The 19,961-nt window shown below is 43.7% G+C and overlaps 1 long non-coding RNA gene across 2 annotated transcripts in view; it reads left to right on the forward strand.

Annotated features, from left to right (window-relative positions):
- LOC127000452 (uncharacterized) overlaps window positions 1–15,433 on the forward strand; it is a 72,420-nt gene extending 56,987 nt beyond the window's left edge. For both annotated transcript variants that reach the window (XR_007754050.1, XR_007754049.1), the window contains one exon: window positions 15,089–15,433. This is a non-coding gene — a long non-coding RNA (uncharacterized LOC127000452). The remainder of the gene's footprint in view (window positions 1–15,088) is intronic.
- Window positions 15,434–19,961: the final 4,528 nt, after the last annotated feature.

Consider the following 19,961-nt stretch of genomic DNA (forward strand, 5'->3'; position numbering starts at 1 on the left):
GGATCGATTTCCCTTCCTGTTCACTGTTCTTTATACTTACTTTCCTTTCTCTGTTTTCCCTGTCTCCCCTGTTGTATTATTTTCATTCCTCCATTATTTTTTATCAATCTTATTTGTTTTCGTGAATTGTTTTATTTTGGTTAATATTTAAATTCTTATACTCAATAGACTCGTATATGTTTCCTTGATAATGAGACTCACGATAAAACAAAATGAGCTCGTGTGTGTGTGTGTGTGTGTGTGTGTGTGTGTGTGTGTGTGTGTGTTCACGTATGCTGTTTTATCTTCTCTTTTCTTTTTTTATTCCTCGCCATTCGTCACTCCGTATCATGTTATCCGATTTCCTTTGTGCGTGTTCGGTGTGTGTCGTGAATGTGTTTTGTGGCCAATCTCGTGCATAACTTAGCTTCCCGGGGCGCCGTTTTATTCCTTTTGTTTCCTTTTGTTTCGTCTTATTCATTTTTTCTTATATATAATGCTCCTGATAAGTTTCTACCCCTTTCCCTTCTTCTTTGTAACATTCTTCTCTTCCCACACTTTTCCGCTTTTCTACCTCTTTTCTTTTTTCTCGTTCTCTTCTAACACATCCTCCTTCTGTTTCTCCTTCTTGTCCTATTTCTCATTTTTCTCTGACTTTTCCTCAATAACTTTTTTTAAGAGCGTCGGTAGGTTCTCCTGGGGGTCTCTTGAACGAACCCGGCCCGTTAGGCCCCGGTCACATATGCGGGTACGGGTGGTCCACGAGTTGAATTTAGAAGCCGTGATGACACGTGGCGTAACTTTCCAAAAATTGACGAACCCGTGGTAACCCGCAGACAACCCGCAGACAACCCGCAGACAACCCGAAATCGGGTTGTCTGCGGGTTACCACGGGTTATCCACGCGTCATCCACAGGTTATGACGCGACATCCGAGCGTTGTCCACGTGTCAAGCGCGGCCCGTTCGCGGATTAATCCGGGTTGCGCGCGCCTCCTCGGCGGGTTTAAAGCGCCCGGCCGGGCGGCAGAACTACTCTCGCTCCAGACTCCAGACAAGCAACATCCAGCTCCAGCTCCAGCACCAGCTCCAGCACTGCTTCCAGACCACCGACCACACTGCTCCAGATGGCTCCCAAGTGGTGTTGTGAGGCACCCTCCAACCATACTGCATCTCCCGGTACTTGGCGCCAGAAGCAAGGTGCCTGAGGGTGAGGGCAACCTTCAGGCCTGGCTCAAGGGGTTCTCGCCACTTGGTTGTCTTCTTTTCAAGGGCTGGTGTTAGTCTCTCCACAACTTCGTCGAACATGGCAGGTGGCATTCTCATGAAGTTCTGGAAGGCTCTTGGATCTTCATTGCGGAGCTCCACCATGAGACGATCGTACAGCCCAAGCAGAGGTCTCCTGGCAATCCACTCACGAATCCATATGTTCCGGACAACCTCCTCTTCTGCTGTCTTCGTCTTCTACGTCTTTCAGAGAGGTGCTGATGGACTTGGTACTGCAGGTTCATATGTTTCCTTGATAATGAGACTCACGATAAAACAAAATGAGCTCGTGTGTGTGTGTGTGTGTGTGCGTGTGTGTGTGTGTGTGTGTGTGTGTGTTCACGTATGCTGTTTTATCTTCTCTTTTCTTTTTTTATTCCTCGCCATTCGTCACTCCGTATCATGTTATCCGATTTCCTTTGTGCGTGCTCGGTGTGTGTCGTGAATGTGTTTTGTGGCCAATCTCGTGCATAACTTAGCTTCCCGGGGCGCCGTTTTATTCCTTTTGTTTCCTTTTGTTTCGTCTTATTCATTTTTTCTTATATATAATGCTCCTGATAAGTTTCTACCCCTTTCCCTTCTTCTTTGTAACATTCTTCTCTTCCCACACTTTTCCGCTTTTCTACCTCTTTTCTTTTTTCTCGCTCTCTTCTAACACTTCCTCCTTCTGTTTCTCCTTCTTGTCCTATTTCTCATTTTTCTCTGACTTTTCCTCTATAACTTTTTTTAAGAGCGTCGGTAGGTTCTCTTGGGGGTCTCTTGAACGAACCCGGCCCGTTAGTGGCGCAGCTACAGTTATGTACGACTCCTGTTTGTCCCCCGATGCTCCACTTGAACGAAGTCGCTGAATTTTGGATTGATTGAAGATCTGGGCAGCATGTAAGTATCTTCCGCCATTCGGCCATGGTTCCCTTTCCTTCCCTTCCCTTCCCTTCCCTTCCCTTCCCTTTTCCCTTCCCCTTTCCTCTGCGCATCCTTGTCTTAATGGAAATTCGCCTTACCCTTCTTAGCAGATATAATCTCTAACTCGAAAATTATGTCTCGTTTCATTATCGCGCCGCGGAGTGTTAATTGCCGGTTATATTTAATTAACAATTGTTTGGGGCGAGTGAGTGAGGACCCGCGGCTCCTCGCACCCACAAGACCCTGGAGGAGGAGGAGGAGGAGGAGGGGGAGAAGGAGGAGGAGGAGCAGGAGGAGAACGAGGAGCAGTATTTGGAGGAGTAAAACGAGGATGAGATGAGGAGAAAGAAGAGGAAGAGATGAGGAGAAAGAAGAGGAAGATATGAGGAGAAAGAAGAGGAAGAGAAAGAAGAGGATGAGATGAGGAGAGAGAAGAGGAAGAAATGAGGAGAAAGAAGAGGATGAGATGAGGAGAAAGAAGAGGATGAGATGCGGAGAAAGAAGAGGATGAGATGCGGAGAAAGAAGAGGAAGAGATGAGGAGAAAGAAGAGGAAGAGATGAGGAGAAAGAAGAGGAGGAAATGAGGAGAAAGAAGAGGATGAGATGAGGAGAAAGAAGAGGAAGAAATGAGGAGAAAGAAGAGGAAGAGATGAGGAGAAAGAAGAGGATGAGATGAGGAGAAAGAAGAGGAAGAAATGAGGAGAAAGAAGAGGAAGAGATGAGGAGAAAGAAGAGGAAGAGATGAGGAGAAAGAAGAGGAAGAAATGAGGAGAAAGAAGAGGAAGAGATGAGGAGAAAGAAGAGGAAGAGATGAGGAGAAAGAAGAGGATGAGATGAGGAGAAAGAAGAGGAAGAGATGAGGAGAAAGAAGAGGAAGAGATGAGGAGAAAGAAGAGGAAGAGATGAGGAGAAAGAAGAGGAAGAGATGAGGAGAAAGAAGAGGAAGAGATGAGGAGAAAGAAGAGGAAGAGATGAGGAGAAAGAAGAGGAAGAGATGAGGAGAAAGAAGAGGAAGAGATGAGGAGAAAGAAGAGGAAGAGATGAGGAGAAAGAAGAGGAAGAGAAGGGGAGGAGAGATGAGTAAAATGAGAGGTAGAATAATTATTGATATGTATTTTTTCACTCATGCATCTATTTCAAACGAGTGGTCCAGGTATCTGAAGGGGGGAGTTGACTCGTATTTTCCCTACAACGCTTTCCAATAATATGTTTAGAACAGAAGAACGTAAGTCTGTAAAGGGCCGGTAGGCCTATATAAAGCAGCTCCTGTCAACCTAACTCACCTAATCTCACCATTCATGATTTTATCTAACCTTGTCTGCGCAGAAAAAAAATAACGAATAACGAAAAACTTACCATATATGGACATACTTAAAAAAAATATTTTGCATTTATAAACTTTTCGTGAAAAGAAGACGAAGACGTGTGCAAAAAAATGGTCCAGAAATGTAAACTGGAAAGGATGAAAATTGAAGACAATATAGATAATAAAGTAGTTCACCTGCTCCGAGAAAATACCAGCGTGCATGAAGACCTGCGCGGGCTGGTGAAGAACAGCAGCGATAGGCTGCAGGAGAGGGATGGACTGTTAGTGTTTTGGGCCCTCAGGCTCGGGGCGTGCCAGAGGCAACGAATGGCCGCCCCAGCCCGGGCGATAAGAGAGCTGCTGGAAGTCCTCCGAGAAAAGGAAAACATGTAGAAGACATTTAGAGATTCCGAAACAGATGACAACGTGGGTCTGACAATATATGAAAAATGGTGATCGTGAAGAACAGAGGAAGAACACGACGAAACTGCTGTCTGCGAAACACCTCACTTCCGACACTTTGAAACGGAACTCTTACTCTATGGAGATAACTATTTAGATTCTAAATATATTTCTTCACAGAGTAAGCTTTCCGTTTCAGAGTGGTGGAGGTGCAGTGTTTCGCTGACTTCTTTTCTTCAAGAAGACTGGTTCACCTATGCAGACGGTGAAAATGAAGACTGCGAAACACAACAGAGGTGTGGCTGAGTCGTATTATAAATAATTTCACTGTTGGTCTGAGGAGGTTGCAACTAAACAACTAAAACAAAGACACTTAGAACCCTGAGCCAACAGAAGTAGGGCTTCGTCTTGAAGGAATAAGGTTCATCCATACCAGCTAAAAGAAGTAAAAAATTAATGCAGCTAAAAAAAGACAATTAGAACCCCGAGCCAGCGGCAGTATGGCCGAGTCTTGTTATGAGGAGAATAAGGCCACGCCATGCCAACAAAGACGACCTAAGAAGACTGGTGCAGCCTTAAACAAGGACATTTAGAACTTCGAATCACCAGAAAAGGATTTATGTTATCGCCAGACACGATGGAAGCACGGAGGGGATTTACAGTTATATAACAAAAGGACATTTTTTGGATGAACAGAAAGACTCTATAATCAAATAACAATATGACAATTCTTTTGGATGCAAATGAATGACCAAAGGACACGAATTTTCGGATCGATTTTCACTTCAAGGTCTTTTAGTAATGTGTTTGCTTTCGTATTTTCCCTTCAAGGTGTTTTTGAACTTCCCCTTCTCACTCACGACCAAACATTATTCTCTCTCTTCCTTTAATTTAGATTTGATCATGGGTTTTATCTCCTTCCGTTCACCATCTGTTGCACGATAAATATTCATGGAACTAAAAGAAAACCTGCTGCTGATAACAACCTTCTAAAAAAAGTTTGAAGTGCATAATATCGAGTTTTTTTTCTCCATTTGCCGTCTGTTTATTTTACCTTACATTGCAAAACCGAGCAGCGGAAGGTGTTAGTGATCTCACCAACCGAGAGTGGAGTCATCTCACCTGCATTATCACAGGTTATTACGGCTAGAGGCGTTATTACATGGGGTTGTTATTTTTTTTCTTTCTTGTTAATACTTCTGGTTGGATTTTTATTGCAGATTATTTTGTTGTTGTTCAATGTTTCTATTTTAACTTTTTGTCTTTGATTCTTTTTTTTTTTTACTTGATTTGATGGTTACGCTATTATTTTATTTTGTTTTGTTTTGTGGTGACGGTTGAAGATTATGTTTTTTTCTCGGTTATTTAGTGTTTTCCAACTATTCTTAATTTTGTTTTCTTCTAGCTCGGTTTTATGGTTTTGCTCGCGTTATTTTCAATGTTTATCTTTGAGGGGAAAGTAGGATTATTGAATTGAAAGTTTTCGGATTTTGTATTTAATTTTCTATATACCGTCTGCTTTTCATCCGAGCCCCTGTTATTTATTATCTTTTTACGTGTTCGCCTATAGCGCCGGTAGGCTTTCTTCAGGGGCCCGTCATGGCGCAGACAATTTTTATAGTGGCGCCATTTATTCTTGGCTCATGCTGCCCCCCGGAACTCATTCTTTATTCACTTGGACGGTTTCTTCTAGAGTCCGGGTTGATGGGTGGTCTTCAGGACAGCATGTGGGTAGTCTTAGGGCCCTCGGCGGTGACTGAAAAATCCCAGGTCGTAGCGTGGGGATTCGAACCAGCGTGAATGCAGGGCCCGCACGCTAACCACTCAGCCACCACCTACTCCTATACGTCTGAGGGAAAGAATATTGTTTGTGTCTATAGCGAAACCCAAGCAAATCTAGTCAATTTCATAGCATTTTATTGGCATGTGCTTTCTACTTTTAACTACTCGCTGTTATAAGATAGAGAAAGAAAGTTCCTTGTGGTATAACGTAACCTAAGCAAACAGTAGATTTAGTAGCATTTTTATTGTGTACCTGCCACCTGCTTTTGATTCTACTGTTATAATGTAGAAAAAGGTTCATTGTGGTATAACGTAACATAAGCAAACGCAGTAGATTTATTAGCATTGTTATTGTGTATCTTCCACCTGCTTTTGATTCTACTCTGTTATAAGGTAGAAAAAGGTTCATTGTGGTATAACGTAACATAAGCAAACACAGTAGATTTATTAGCATTGTTGTTGTGTACCTGCCATCTGCTTTTGATCGTATCCGCTGTTATGCAAGTCGGGGGGAAATAAATGTATTTGTGGTATAGCGTGACCTAAGCAAACACAGCAGATTTATAAGCATCGTTGTTGTGTACCTGCCATCTGCTTTTGATCGTATCCGCTGTTATGCAAGTCGGGGGGAAAGAAATGTGTTTGTGATATAACGTAACCTAAGCAAACACAGCAGATTTAGTAGCATTTTGATTGTGTACCTGCCACCTGGTTTTGATCGTATCCGCTGTTATGCAAGTCGGGGGGAAAGAAATGTGTTTGTGGTATTACGTTACCTAAGAAAATACACTTAATTCAGTGGCATTATCATATTTGCCAGCCATCTGCTTCTTGATCCAATCCTCTATTATCCAGGGCCAGGAAAAGAAAGCTGTTTGCGATATAACGTATTTAAGAGAGCGATTTCCACGAAGAGCAATATAATAGAAATGGTGTTTGTGCGCGTTTATCTGCGGTAAGTTGTTGCTGGAGCGCAGGAATAACATTAAGAAGACTAAAGATTAGGGATTTTCCGGCCTGATTTATGGGGGCGAGAAACATTTAGGAGACGTTCGGCAGTCACTTTGGAGCATTAATTCACCAGTAAACTGTTTGTTACATCACTGGACGGGGAGGACATGAGTGCTTGCGTTCTTGTGCTTGCAAATAACATGATTGTACAATTCCTCTTCCTGCTTTTATCCCCCTCCTCTTCCTCTTCCTTCTACCCCTACTCTTCCTCTTCCTCCTCCTCCTCCTACTACTACTACTACTACTACTACTACTACTACTACTACTACTACTACCCTTGCCCTTCCTCCTCCTCCTACCCTTACTCTTCCTCCTCCTACCTTCCTCTTTCTCTCCTCCTCCTACTACTACTACTACTACCCATCCTCTTCCTCCTCCTACCTTCCTCTTTCTCCTCCTCCTACCCTTCCTCTTCCTTCTCGTCCCTCTTTTCTTCTTATGTTTTATTTTATCCTCGTTTTATGTTTCTGTACTTCTTAAACCTCTTCTTTCACCTCCTCCTCCTCCTCCTCTTCTTTTTTTATTTCTTTTCGTTCACTTTTTTTTTATATTTTCGATTTTCCTAATTTTTATTCTCCATGTTCTCCTTTTTTTTCTTTTTTTTTCTCCTTCATTGTCGTCGTTGTCTCCTCCTCGTCGTCCTCCTCCTCCTTGGTGTCTTGGTGTCTTGGTCTCTTTCCCCTTCTATTATCTCTCGTTCTATTTCTTTTTTATCTATTCTCCTCCTCCTCGTCCTCTTTTTCCTACTTTTCTCCTTCTTCCTCCTCTTCCTCCTCCTCCTCCTCCTCCTCCTTTTCAGTATCTACCTCTTTTTCTTTCCTGTTTTTTCTCATTGATCTCTTCTTTTTTCTCCTCCTCCTCCACCTCACACTCCTCCTCCTCCTCCTCCTCCTCCTCCTCCTCCTCCTCCTCGGCGTTTAGTAATATTTTGTGTGTATGTAATGCAGACGCACCGACAGAAACTCACGAACGGTCAACGAGCTCAGAGTGACGGTAAGCGAATGGGCTCAATGTCTCGGCACCAGTCAGGCCGTCGAGGAAGCGGAGGCAGCGAGGAGGAAAATCAAAAGAGGGAGGAAAGGAGGGAATGGGCGACTTCCGACACGGTTTTGGTCATATATTTTTTTCGTTAATGTCTCAAATTTGATTTTCTTTAGATTTTGTTTTTGTTTATTGTTACCGTTTCCCGACTTTTTTTTTTCTGTAGTTGATATTTTTTTTCCGATTTGATTTGATGGTTTTGTTTAAGTTTCGTTTATGAGAGGGAGGTAGAAGGACTGTTATGTTAATGTTTTACAGATTTTTGTCTTTAATTAATACTTTTTACGACTTCACTTAATTGTTTTACTTAATTTATTTTTATTAAGAGAAGTAGAATGATGAATATAATACGTCTTGGTATGCATGTAATCAATAAACCAGGTGTATCATCCTTCCCATTCCTGCCTACCTGTGCACACCTAATATAATGTGGCACAGGTGAGAGGCATGGGAGGGACTGGCAAGAGGGAAATGGTAAGAGGGAAGTAGAAACCCCAATACCTACATTACATTTCCTAAGCTCATATTGCCATTAGCTCTTCCTTAATGGTACGTGCCTGGCAGACTAGCGAACACAGGTGAGACGGAAGGGAAGGAATAAGAGATGAAGAAAGAAACGAGTTATGTCTTCTCCTTTGAGGCTTAATGCTATACCTTTGAGCCATTCGTGTCATTAGTCGTTGCTAGTTTATGCCCAGCGGAAGAAGTAGCGTTAGGACGGAAGTGAGGGAAAGGTAAAGACTAAATTAAAGCGTTAGTACATTTCCTCCATGGTATTACGCACCACTATCACGGTTATACCCAATGAAGGGGAATTAAGAGAGTAGCCCCGCTGTGTAGAGGAAAGGAGTTAGAGAAGAGAGACCGTACATTTATATCTTTTATTCCTTATACACCCACATCACAAGGCAGAAGATTGTATAAAAAAGCCTCAATTCACAATGCGTTTTTTTCCTTCAAGTTATTATACGCCATCGCCACAGGTTACCAAACAAAGATAGTGAACAAAAGTCTACTAAAGAAAGGCTTTGTGTATGAGAAGGAAATAGGAAAGAGAGAAGGGAGAGAAGACCATCCTTTCTTATAGTTAATACATTGTTGTCCAGCTTTTAAATGCGGGAGTCAACCAGTATTATCATTCTTTCATCCCTTTCACTGGTAAACGTCTGTATTTCCTCCTTCGTGCAATGTGAACGCTTTGCTCTAACATAAATTGAGTGCGTTTTATGGAGACTCTATTGTCCTTTATTTTTTTTTTGGGGGGGGGTTAAGAGGTGGGAGCAGGATGTTGGGAGATAAGGAGGAGGAGGAGGAGGAAGACAACGACACTTGCTGTAAAGAAAATAATATACATCATCGCTGACCACCAATGATACCCAAGAATCAGCAGTTTACAAGAGAATGACTTCATATGCGCGGAGAGAGAGAGAGAGGGAGAGAGAGACAGAGCGAGATAAGAGGAGGAGGCGAAACTAACACTACTCGTTGAAGGCTTTATACGAAGACATAATACACCTTCTTTAAATCATCATGCACTAGTATCACGAACCAGCATTTAGAGCGAGAAAGTGCTCCTGTGTGTGCTAGCTAATGTGTGGAGAAGACAGAGAGAGAGACAAGAGTGGGGAAACTACACAGACCACTCGTTGAAGCCTTTATACGAAGACTAATACACTGGCTTTAAATCATCATACACTGCTATCACTGGCCGGCATTTAGAGCGAAGGAGGGCCCGTTTGTGTTAGCTGGTGCGCAATGGCTCCGGAAACCCACAGAGCGTCCCGTCATCATGCATGCTGTGTGTCGGGCGGCGGTGATGTAGCCGTCTCATTAGTGTCAGTCCCCACGCCTCTTCCGAGACTGTCCCTTCCCATTACTGGTACTTATGATGTCTTATTTCTTCCACTCCTTGCCCCCCCTCCCTTCCCCGCTGCTGCTTCGCCTCCTACTCTTTCCTTCTTCCTCTTTCTCCACGACTTCCTCCTCTTAATCCTTCTATTCCTTCTCCCATTCTTCTGTCTTTTCCTTTCACTCCTCTTTTTTTCCTCCTCCTCTCTTCCACCCCTTCCCCCCCTCCCTTCCCTGCTGCTGCGTCTCCTCCTACTGCTCCTCCTCTTCCTCTTTCTCCACCACTTCCTCCTCTTAATCCTTCTATTCCTTCTCCCACTCTTCTGTCTTTTCCTGTTACTCCTCTTTCTTTCCTCGTCCTCTCTTCCACCCCTTGGCTGCTGCTTTTCCTCCTACTTCTCCTCTTTCCTTCTTCCTCTTTCTCCCCTACTTCCTCCTCTTCCTCCTCATAGTCCTTCTATTCCTACTCACACGTTTCATTCTTTTCCTTTCACTCGTCTTTCTTTCCTCCTCTCTTTTAATCTTTTCTATACCCAATGCGATTAGTTTTTGCCTTCTCTTCCTTTTCCCATTTTTCCTTCATTCCTTCCCTTTTTTCCTCCTCTTAGTCTTTCGTCTGGTACTCCTTTTCTACTCTTCCTTTCCTCCTTTTCTGTTTTAATCTTCTCTACTCATTGCGTTTACTTTTTCACCTATTTGCTTCCTCCTCCTCCTCCTCCTCTTCCTTTTGCATATATTCCTTATACTTCCTTTCCTTCTTTTCTCCTTCCATCGCACTTTTTTCTCCTCCTCCTCCTCCTCCTCACCTGTGATTCCGCGTCGCTTTTCACACCTGTAATCACTTCATCGCGGAATACCTTGAAAGCTGTCTTCGTTATTTTCTTCTTTTTTTTCCTCTTCGTTTTCCTGCTCGTCTCCGGGAACTGGTCTCGTGAGCCTGAGGAGTGACAAGTGTGTGCTGCCGAGGGGTGTTATTACGGCTCATTTTCCTCTTGAAGGGAGCGAGGAAAGTGCCTTCTGCCTTCTGCTTAGTGACGGGAAGGGGGGGGGGGGGGCGGTTGTGATAGTGGTGGTGGTGATGGCGGTGGTGATTGAGAAGGTAAGGTGGAGAGGATGCAAATCAACGTTAACATGAGGTGGTTTGTCTATTATTTAACACACACTCTCTTGGCCATTCTTTACTGCTCTTTTTTCATAGGAGAAGTGCATAGCGTGCTTTATTGTTTTCATATGTTTTTGCCCTTGAGCTGCTTCCTTTAAAAAAAATACTAGCACTCGCACTAACACACACACACGAATTATTACCACCAAGGGCTCGTAAAAGCAATGCAGCCAAGTACATTTTCCATCCCATTCTCCATTAACCTTCGATCACCTCGCTATCTAAAACACAGGGTCCGCGGATCACATATTTCCTTGCTTTTCCACACGACAAACACCTCCTCTATCTCTCCTCCTCCTCCTCCTCCTCCTCCTCCTCCTCCTCCTCCTCCTCCTCCTCCTCCTCCTCCTCTTCTCGTATATACATCATTTTCAAGCGGGGAATCAATTAAGCAACACCTCCTCGCCGTTTTTCTTTTAGCCTCTTTCGGGCGGAGGGGGACCCGCGGAGTGCCCGGCCCGCGTTGAGGCGCCCCGATAACTCACTGCTATGGGAGCCGCGATCGGGCCGCCACCTGCCGTAATTACACACCGGGCGTCCAGGGATTAATCTGCCGTGTGATGCGAGTTAGGGTTTCTCTCCTTCTACCTCTCCTCCCCGTCTCCTCCCTCCTCCTTTCTTTCGCACTTTTTTCTTTTTTATTCTTTGATTTTCTTTTATTTTCCGTCAAGTCTTCTCTTCTATTGTCGTTGTTAATATCGTTACTAGTTTTACTATATCATAATTAAAATGTATATATTTTCTTATGTAGTATTATATACATAAATGGTATGAATATGTATAATAGATTTAGCATATGTCGTTAGTAATATCTTCTTATTACTATATTATTATTACATATTTTATTATATTTTAGTTTGGCTTCATCGTCATTATTAGTTACGACTGCTAATACCGCGCCTATACGTGGTGAAGTAGTTAGCATGTCAAGCAAGGAATCCGTTGGTCCGGGTTCGAATTTCGCCCCGGGCAAAATTCATCCTCTCTTTCGAGCTGGCCAATAAATGGGTAGTACCTGGGGAAGCCTGGCGAAGGTAAACTGTGGTAACCCGGATGTCTCACCTGTCATGTGTCAAGGGGTAATGTGTTTCTCCTACCACTGGCTCAAGGGCCGGTGAGACGGAGATGAACACCGAGGCCCCGCGCAGCTACAGCGTAATAACGTATGCCCCCAACTTTACCTTACTACTACTACTACTATAATCCCCTCCACCAATAATAGTATTACTACCTCCATCACCTCCAGCACACCTTCCCTCCGGAGTTCCTCGGGGCACAGTGCTGGTGGGTGCGTGGGTTCCTGCGGGCTGTGTCAGGGCCTGGGTGCCGCGGCTGATGTGTGGGGCGTAGATTAGAGGGGCGGGCGGCGTGCGGGGAGGGGGCGCGCGTTTGTGAGTGTATTAATGGCGAGCCTGGCGTGCAAGGTGTGTGTGCCGTCACCTGCCGCCCCGCCTGACTGGTTTACTGCGCTGCTCCCGTCACGACCTCACCTGGATTTATCGTTATTGTTATTAGCATTAACACTATTCAGCCCTTTCCTCTTTATATGATCTTTGCTTTGCGTTTGTAGGTGATCACGTTGACCTGAGATCATTATTATTATTATTATTATTATTAGTAGTAGTAGTAGTTGTAGTAGTAGTAGTAGTAGTAGTCGTAGTAGTAGTCAGCCTCTTTCTTTATATCTATCCTTTGGTTTTTGTTTGTATATGATCATGTTGACCTCATTGTTGACTTGATTTTTTTTATTATCATTAGTGTATTATATTCATTGTCTTAATATTATTTTTTTTGTATTTGTTTTCTCTGTAACAATTGCCATATTAGCCTCAAACTGTGAATTACTTTTTTATTATGGCACAAGAAGGCAGTCTAAGAGCTACATAACAGAAGGAATTGCCAAAAAACATTAAAAAAAGTGCCTTAAAAGTAATAGAGGTTTGGGCCAGCTGCCTTAATACTCCTTTGGTGAGAGTGTTTGTCCCTGAAAGAAGGAAATCCGGGACCATGAAAGGGCTTGGCGTGAAAGGGAAGTGTGAAGGTGTTAATGCAAGAGTGATTTTTTTTTTGTGGTTATTGAAATTTTTTATTGATTTCGCTTTGTAGTTTTTTCCTTATGAGGTACTCAAGTTTAGGGCTGTTCTGTAAAGTGTTCTTGTGTATATTCTTAGGCGGTACTCAGTGTTATGGTTGTTCTATAGAGTGTTGCAGTTTTCCTTTGGTGCTGCAGACTGATATTCGTTTTTTTTTTTTTTTCAGCAGAGGAGTCCGTTCAAGGGCATAAAAAAAGGAAACAAATGTGAAAAAAAAGGCCCGCTAAAAAAAAGGCCCCGTATAATTTTAGGGTCGGATAAAATTAACTCCCTATTCTCCTCTCTTTGTTCCTCTTTCCAAATCGCCGCCCCGGTAACTTCCCTCGTGTTTCAGTGGATATTGAAGCGCATTATCTATAGTTTACGTTATAAAGAAAGCGCGCTCGATGCTACTGTAAATCGATTTCGCCGCAAATATTTCTACTTCTGCCCTTTGTAAAACTTCTCGCTGCGTTACATGCATTGGGAATATAACGGATGCGTGCACCTTCTTCTTTCTCACTGGCGAAGAATGTTTTTGATTAAGCGATAAAACTGCCCGACACACACACACACACACACACACACACACACACACACACACACACACACACACACACGCACACGCACCATACCTCATTTGATATCTCCAGAAACATCAGAAATATAAAAAGAAATAGAAAAAGTCGGAGAGGAGGAGAGAAAAAAGATAAAAACACACACTGAGATAAAGAGAAGGGACCCTCATTCCACCGTATCCCAGCCACACAGGTCCAGGTCCGTCATTTGCATGTAAACCCTCACAAGCCCGGTAAATTGCTTGGCCACTCGTAACTCTTCGCCTCCAAATGACTTACGAACACAGGCGTCGTGAAGGGCCGCCGCTGCGCCTGCCCATCACGGCCCTAACGTGTCCCTGAGGTCCTCCTTGCGCTACCTGTCTGTCTTTAGTGGTTGAGGGAATGGAAGGGAGGTCAGGGGTCAGGTGTGCTTCAAAATGGCTTCTAGATGGTTTCTCATGCATAGGTAGATGGGTAGATGGGTGATTTGTTGTATGCGTGGCTTGAGTCATATAGGCAGACGGGGAGACAGGCAGAACGAGGCTGACATAGACGTTTAGACATTTAGACAAACGAATTAAGATATAAAATGAGTCGCACGCACATTTTTTTTTTTTACATCAAAGGATACGGCTCAAGGGCAACAAAAAGGGTACAAAAAAACCCCCGCTACTCGTCGCTCCCACAAAAGTATAAATGATATAGGCACATAGCTAGAGTTAGTTGATTACTGAAGACATAAAAATCTAGTAGACTTTATAATAATCGTAAGTAATAGACAGTCATAGTTGACAAACAGAATCAGGTTTTAGACTGAGACATGGGGAACAAGATATACAGCTTAACAAACAGACAAACTGACAAGAAAACACGCCTATAGATAAAGGTGTGCATGTACGCAGGTAGGTTAATAGACAGACAGAGACAAATAGGAAGAAACAGACACATTAAAGGCAGCAAGGCGAACGGAAGTACCCACAATGACAGACAGACATAGACACAGACAGACACGCTAAACAGACACACAGACACAAACAATAAACAAACTAACAATTAAACAATAAACAAATAAACAATAAACAAATGAACAATAAACAATCTAACACCAGCACACACGAACATAATAAACAAATAAAACTGTAAACAATAAACAATAAGTAAACAATAAACAAACAAACACCAGCACACACGAACATAATATAGAGAAAGGAAAAATTAGAAAGAGAAAAAGGAAAAAAAAAGTGTGATAAAGATCGTAATAATAAGCTTCAAGAATGCCATAAACGCCGCTATACCGAGACTCAGCGGTAGACATTATGAGATTTCTGGGTCATGATTTTATGGTTTATGCTTCCTCCCTGCGCGCCTCCGAGTGCTTGGAGCTCCGGTGGCTGCTCGTGTTTTCATTTTCCTGTTTATCCGTGTTCCCGTGTGTGTTACCCGTTTGTCTTTGTTTGTGTGTGATTGTACATGGTGCCTTGTCATATGTATGTGTGTTTGTGTGTTCTGCTAAGTGTGTATGTTGTTTATCCTTTCCTTTAGTTGTTTTTGGATGTTTTTTTGTGTATATATATTTTCATTACGTCTTTTCTTTTCCGTTTGCCCAAGAACAGGCAGGTTTTTGCTCACTAACGTGCGGATGTTCGTATGTTTATCTATAATACCAATACGTCTTTTCTTTTTCGTGATACTCGGCTTCTGTTGGTAGTATTTGTCTTCATATTATTTTCTCTTTTTTTGTTTGTTTTCCGATTCAGCCTCCGTGGTCCAGTGGTCAGCGTGCCTGGCAACGACTCTACGGGCCCTGGTTCGTATTCCGGTCCGGGCGGTTGGCGTGATACTCACCCAGCTGTTCATCCTCTCTTTTGGGCTGGTCGATAAATGGGTACCTGGGGAAGCCTGGAGAAGGTAAACTGTGGCAACCCGGATATCCCATTGGCCCGTGTCCCCGGGTTATTGGTCATTACCTACCACACCCATCTCCGCATTGTTGGCCAAACAGTTCGGAGGTGAGCACCGCAGCCACGCGCAGCTATAGCATATGCATCCACCTTTACCTTACCTTTTATTAAATATCACATCTGTCCTTTGCTTTCATTTGCTTGTTCACTTAGACACGACATTCCGTTGTTCATTTAGTTTATCATCTACTTTCTCCGCACGACTTGTTCATGCTGTGAGGCGGCGTAGGTGGTTGAGTAAAGGGTAGAAGCAGCACTACTAAGGAGGGAGAGGAGGAGGAGGAGAAAGGAGGGGAGGTAAGGAATGGAAGGGGAGGGGGAGATGGAGGTGGAGGAGAGGGGGAGGTGGAAGGGGTGTAGGGAAACGCTGTGACCCCTAAAACCACATGATAGCGAGGATTCTTGTAAATATCTCATTTCCCGGAGTATTGTTCGCTGAGGGGGGCCAGGGAAGAGGAAGGGGAGGTGAGGAGGGCTGAGGAAGGATCGGTAAGAAGAAGGGGAGATGGAGAAGGAAGGGAATGGAAGGGGAAGAGGAAACAGGAAGGGAAGAGGAGGAGAGAAGGGAGAGTGAGGAGGGAGGGGGAATAGGGAAGAGGAGGTGAGGAGGGTTGAGGAAGGATCGGTAAGAAGAAGGGGAGATGGAGAAGGAAGGGAATGGAAGGGGAAGAGGAAACAGGAAGGGAAGAGGAGGAGAGAAGGGAAATTGATGAGGGAAGGGGAAGTGAGGAGGGAAGGGGATGAAGAGGAGGCGAGGAAGGAAGGGGAATGGAAGGGGAAGGGGAGAAGAGAAGGGAAAGTGAGGAGAGAAGGGGAAGGAGAGGAGGAGGTGAGGAGGGAAGGGGATGGGAGAGGAGGAGAGAAGGGAAATTGAGGAGGGAAGGGAAAGTGAGGAGGGAAGGGGATGAAGAGGAGGCGAGGAAGGAAGGAGAAGGGAAGGGGAGGAGAGAAGGGGATGAAGAGGAGGCGAGGACGGAAGGAGAAGGGAAAGGGAGGAGAGAAGAGAATGGAAAGTGAGGAGAGAAGGGGATGAAGAGGAGGCGAGGAAGGAAGGAGAAGGGAAGGGGAGGAGAGAAGGGAAGGAGACGAGACGAGAAGTGAACGCAAGGGAGAGGAGTGGGGGTAAGAGGAATGAATAATAACAGTAATAACCACGAGGTGTATAAAGAAGAAGGGGGGGCAATAGAAACAACAGGAAGGAGACTCGTGGCATAAACGTCTCGGCCAGGATGGAAACGTTTTTGTTAGCATATGATAATTTCCCGAGGCGGCTTGTTTACGACGATCTCTCAAGCCATTTCTGTTTATATATATTTTTCCGCATTTTCTTAGTATTCGTTTTTATGATAATGATTACTCTTCTTTTGTCTCGTCTTACTTTTTTTTTTGTTAACTGCTGGGAAGTTTTTGTAATAGAGTGAGGGAGGGAGTGGGAGAGAGAGGGAGTGGGAGAGAGAGGGAGAGGGAGTGAGACAGAGGCTCTCTCAGACTCCCTTCAGCGAGCACTTAGAACCCTGAGGGATTTTTTAGTATAGAGTCATATAGACGAAGGGGGGAGGAGTAATGGGAGAGGACATCTAACTCAAAATCTAACCAGGCAGCTTAGTAGTAATTATGAAGGAGTAACAGCGGGCGGGCTAAGACTCTTCTATACTAACAGCAGGAGCCTCAGAAACAAGATAGACATACTAAGGGGTGAAGCTTTTGAAGAAAATTTTGACATAATAGCGATCACTGAGACATGGATAGACACTGCCAATAGAAATTTTGGGTCGGAATTTGAAATAACGGGTTATCAGATGTTCCACAGAGATAGAAAGGGAAAGATGGGGGGAGAGGGGAGCTGCGCTATATGTTAAAGACTCAGTTAAATGTTCTGTTAGCAATTCAGTCAAAATTAATATCGATTCAGAATCAGATTGGGTGGACGTTCACAAAGGTAAAGAAAAACTAACTCTAGGGGATCTGTACAGGCCACCCAACCTTAACAGGCAGGACACGAGTATATTACTACAGGAGATTGGCAGGGCGGCAGGAGTAAAAATGTCTGCGTAATGGGGGATTTTGATTATAGGAATATAGACTGGGAAGACCTAGTGGGTGACCTGGAAGCCGAGGATATCCTTAAAGTTATACAAGATAATTTCCTTAAGCAGGTAGTTACTGAGCCTACCAGAGGAGGTAACATTTTAGACTTGATCCTAACTAATAATGGGAACTTGATACATGAGTTGGAGGTGGGCGGAGAGTTAGGGAATAATGTCCACAGAACGGTTCGTTTTAGCTTGGATTGGGTGGTGACCCGCGAGCCAAACCCAGTGTTAGTGCAAGATTTTAGAAGAGCAAATTACGAGAGGCTTAGAAGACACCTTGAAGAGGTAAATTGGGGAGATCTAGGGATTCATGAGGGCCAGAACTGTGGGTTGGAGAGCCAGGAGAACCAGTTAGATATAACCAAGTAAACCTACAATAATTTACTTAGAGTAATAGTAGAGGGGCAGGGGCAGCATATACCCCAGCAAACACTTAGAAAAGAAAACAATGACCCTAAGTGGATGACTCGGGGACTAAAACACGAGATAGGTTTAAACAAGGGACTTTATAAGAAAATAAAGAATGATGAAACACATCTCAGGGGCCGGTATGTCGAACTATCTAGATTAGTGAAGAAAAACACCAGGGTATCAAAAAGGAACTATGAGATTAAAATAGCAAAAGAGGCAAAAAGTAATCCTAAGAGCTTCTTTCATGATGTATAGAACAAAAACATGGAATGAAATTGGACCGCTGAAAGCAAACACAGGCGAGCTAGTGGAAAATTACGAAAATATGAGCACAGTGTTGAACGACTACTTCCCTTCAGTATTCACACAGGAGGATCGAACGACTATTCCGGAAAGGGTTCAGGTGTATGAGGGCGGGGATGGCTACAAATTGAGGGATATAATTATCACCAGGCAGATAGTTCAGGATGAGATTGATAAGCTTAAGAAGAAGAAGAAGTCGCTAGGTCCTGACGAGATATTTCCGCGGGTATTAAAGGAATGTAAGGAGGTACTCAATGACCCACTAACCAACATCTTTAGGATGTCGATAAATACTGTTTATGTGCCCAGCCTATGGAAAATAGCTAATGTGACGCCGATTTTCAAAAAGGGGGACAGGTCAGCTGCTTCATACTATCGCCCAATTAGCTTAACATCGGTTATAGGCAAGATGCTGGAGTCCATAATAGCCAGGAACATTCGGGAGCATCTAGAGAAACATAACTTAATTCACTACTCGCATAATGGGTTCACGAAAGGTAGGTCATGCCTCACCAATCTCTTGTCGTTCTACAATAAAGTATTTGAGGCGGTAGACAGAGATGAAAACTATGATGTAATTTATCTTGATTTCAGTAAAGAATTACAGGCTCATGGAGTAGAGGATAAAGTTGAACTGAGTCAGGACGTGGCTTAACAATAGGAAGCAAAGGATGCAAATCAATGGTAAAAGATATGATTGTGGCTGTGTCACAAGTGGAGCCCCACAAGGTTCGGTATCAGGTTTACTGTTGTTCATCATTTATTTTAGTAGTGATGTCAGTAAGTTTGCTGATGATACCAAGATCGGTAGAGTAATTGAGTCGGATCAGGACGCCAGTATTCTCCAGGATGAACTTGACAGATTGTGTGACTGGGCTGAGAAATGGCAGATGGAACTCAATGTAGGGAAGTGCAGTATTCTGAGTGTTTGTAGGAACAACCCCTCACACAACTATTGCTTAAATGACATTCCCATTAACAGGTCTGGGTGCGAGAGGGACTTAGGGGTGTTAGTGAGCTCTGATCTCCGTCCAAGGGCACAATGCATTCAAGCAAGAAATCGAGCAAACAGGGTACTGGGATTCATTTCAAGGAGCGTAAGCAACAGAAGCGCCGAAGTCTTCCTCAAACTATATTTAGCATTAGTTAGACCTCATCTTGATTATGCGGCTCAGTTCTGGTCACCTTGCTATAGGATGGATATCAAAATGTTAGAATCGGTGCAGAGGAGAATGACTAAGATGATTAAACGATTAACTTGCCATACGAGGAAAGACTCACAGTTAAACTTGCATTCTCTAGAAAGGCGAAGGGTGCGAGGTGACTTGATAGAGGTTTATGATTGGATGAAGGGATTTAATAAGGGGGATATTAATAAGGTTCTGATGGTAAGAGAAACGGGTAGGTCAGGTAGCAAGGGGTTTAAACTGGATAAATTCAGATTCAACAGGGACATAGGCAAAAATTGGTTTACTAACAGAGTGGTAGATGAGTAGAACAGGCTGAGCAGTCATGTGGTGAGTGCCAGAACAACTGTCACATTCAAAAATTGATGAGAAAAATTCATGGACAGTGATATTAGGTTGGGTTAGATTCACAGGTGCTTAGGATCACAGGAGCTACCTTGTACAAGCCTACCGGCCTCTTGCAGACTCCTACGTTCTTATGTTCTTCTTGTGTATGTAGTGGGAGAGCGGGAGTGAGAGAGAGGGAGTGGGAGAGAGGGAGTGAGAGGTAGTGGGAGAAAGGGAGTGGGAGAGAGGGAATAGGAGAGAGGGGGGTTGGAATAGGCGTTGAGGTGTGTATGGTTGTATGTGCGTGTGTGTTTAAGATGTGTTTAGGTGTAAAGTGTTGATAGCCTG

This window comes from Eriocheir sinensis, chromosome 18 (assembly GCF_024679095.1).
Source record: "Eriocheir sinensis breed Jianghai 21 chromosome 18, ASM2467909v1, whole genome shotgun sequence".
Taxonomy (NCBI): domain Eukaryota; kingdom Metazoa; phylum Arthropoda; class Malacostraca; order Decapoda; family Varunidae; genus Eriocheir; species Eriocheir sinensis.